The sequence below is a fragment of the Pseudorca crassidens genome, chromosome 7 (assembly GCF_039906515.1).
Source record: "Pseudorca crassidens isolate mPseCra1 chromosome 7, mPseCra1.hap1, whole genome shotgun sequence".
Classification (NCBI taxonomy): domain Eukaryota; kingdom Metazoa; phylum Chordata; class Mammalia; order Artiodactyla; family Delphinidae; genus Pseudorca; species Pseudorca crassidens.
This window is the reverse complement of record NC_090302.1, coordinates 105682314-105684949: the sequence shown is the minus strand read 5'-3', so window position 1 is coordinate 105684949 and position 2636 is coordinate 105682314. Positions and strand designations below refer to the sequence as shown.

Sequence of the window (2636 nt, the reverse complement as noted above, 5' to 3'; positions counted from 1 at the left end):
TTCCCCGACCAGGGATCGAACCTGGGCCCCCTGCATTGGAAGTGCAGAGTCTTAACCACTGGACAACCAGGGAAGTCCCTGTATCTATTGTTCATTCAGTTCTAACAGGTAAGTTTGGAGGCAGATCTAGAAGCTCTTAAAACAGCCGCTGGCAAATTTCGGTGGAGGGAGTGCAGGCGGAAGGGACAGCCAGAGCTGGGCTTCCACCATGAACTCCTCGACCTTCCACCTGCCCAGCACTTGTCGCTCTCAAAGGAAAGAGGCCCTCATCACCGGGGATTTGGCTGCTCAGAATTTAGTGATTAATTACAGCACCTAGACCAGTTGGTCTCCTTAGTAACCATGCTAGCAGGGTCCCAGCTGGAAAAGCTGCTTCATATTTTCAAAGAGGGCAAACCCTCTTCACACTGTAAAACACCCTAAATCAGAACACAGATAGATTTTGAAAATCGAGAAACTCCCCTGTTTCTCCCCAACCTTGCTTCCCCAAATGGATGGGCTTTTGCGGTATTGGGGGCAAGTTGAGTGGTAGCGATCGTTTTAAATGTAGGGTTAGGCAAATCCAATGTCAAGGCAAAGAGCCTGTTGTTATTGTCACAAGGGTAGGTTTTGTGACCCAGAGCATTCAGCCCAGTGCTACGCCAGATGACGGGAGAGCAAAAGGGAGATGGACTCAGGTGTCCCGCCCTTGAGAAGTGAGCCTGCGGGACAGGACAGCACACACTCTGGTGGCTTAGAAATGAGAGAATGAGAGCGCACGTAATAAGGGGCTAATTACAGATCTGCCTGGAAGTGAGAGAAAAGTTCGGGTGAGACGGGAGAGACAGGATATTTGTCTTTTTTTTTTTTTTTAAAGAAGATGTTGGGGATAGGAGTTTATTAATTAATTAATTAATTTTTGCTGTGTTGCGTCTTCGTTTCTGTGCGAGGGCTTTCTCTAGTTGTGGCTAGCAGGGGCCACTCTTCATCACGGTGCGCGGGCCTCTCACTATTGCAGCCTCTCTTGTTGCGGAGCACAGGCTCCAGACGCACAGGCTCAGTAGTTGTGGCTCACGGGCCTAGTTGCTCCGCGGCATGTGGGATCCTCCCAGACCAGGGCTCGAACCCGTGTCCCCTGCATTAGCAGGCAGATTCTCAACCACTGCGCCACCAAGGAAGCCCTGTATTATTTTTTGAACGAAATGTTAAGAAGCTGAGGATCAGTTACAGGTTCTGAGTGGGTAGAAAAGGGGCAGCTGGGCTTCAATCTGGGTATCAGGATTGGGGGAATATTGGTCTGCTCAGGCGGCCACAGCAAAGCACCACAGACAAAGTGGCTTAACGACAGACATTCATTTTCTCACAGTTCCGGGGGCTGGATATCTGAGGTCAAGGCATCAGCAGGGTTGCATCCTCCAGAGGCCTCTCTCCTTCTGTATTCTCCTCCCTGTGTCTTCACGTGGTCTTCTCTCTCCGTGTGTCTGTGCCCTCATCCCCTCTTCTTATAAGGACACCAGTCATATGGGATCAGGGCCCACCCTGATGATTTTATTTCACCTTAATCACCTCCTGTAATGACCCTTTCTCCAAATACAGTCACATTCCGAGGTCCTGGGGATTAGGACTTCCACATACACATTTTGGGGATGTGAGAGCACGATTCAACCTGTAATGGGGGAAATGATACTGTGTCCATCAGATAATGGGGATAAAGCCCTAGAAAGGGAACTAAAGGTCACTATGGGACACCGGGCGACTCATGTGCCCAGTGGGTTCCTTCCCCTGCCCCCCACCCAGACCCCCAGACCCAGACCCTGGTAGCCCCAGACACCAACCCCTGACCATACATGTCCTGCTTTGCCGTATCACGGTGCGCCCGGCACCCGTGCCGTTCTCAGGGCCGTGTCTTAGAGTCCCATCCTTATAGGGAGGTGTATCCTGAAACTTGGAATGTGAGGATTGTGGAAACGTAAAGGGTGCCACACTCAGAGGAAAGGCCTCCAGCCACTTCAGGTCAGTATCTGAATGCCAGGGCGTGGCTCCGGCATCCTTATGTTCCATCGTTTCGTGTAAATAAATGCTACGAAACCCCTCTCGAGCTGGTCCCTCTGTTAAATTAGGCACAAGTTTCATCAGTGAGCTTATTTCCTTGACCCACTGGGGGGACACTTAGGTCTCCCTAAGCCCAAAGCTTCCCTTGGACTTCTGGTGCCAAGTTGCCAGTGCCTTCAGGAGTTCTCAGGAATGTCACCTCGATGCCCACAAGGACGCTGTCCTATCTACTCTAGCCCACCCCCCTCACCTTTCCAGTGTCACGAACAGCATCCTCACATCCACTCAGCCCTACAACCTGAGTCGTCTTCCGCCCCCTTCTTTCCCTAGCCTTTGTAACCAGGGTGTTATCAAGTGTCATCATTTCATCTTTATTGCCATTTGTCAGAGCTCCCAACCGCCCCCCCTTCAACCTATCCTATACAGAGCAGCTTGCCGAGTATTTTTTATTTTAAAAAATTTATTATTTTTATCACTTTTTATATTGAGGTATAATTGATTTACAATGCTATGTTAATTTCTGCTGGACAACAAAGTGACTCAGTTATACATACATATCCATTTTTTTTTTTTTTTTTTGCGGTACGTGGGCCTCTCACTGCTGT

General features: G+C 49.7%; 1 non-coding gene across 1 annotated transcript; it reads right to left on the bottom strand.

Moving 5' to 3' along the window:
- Positions 1-73, bottom strand: TRNAG-UCC (transfer RNA glycine (anticodon UCC)). Its single transcript has one exon. It is a non-coding gene; the product is annotated as a tRNA-Gly (tRNA).
- Positions 74-2636: the final 2563 nt, after the last annotated feature.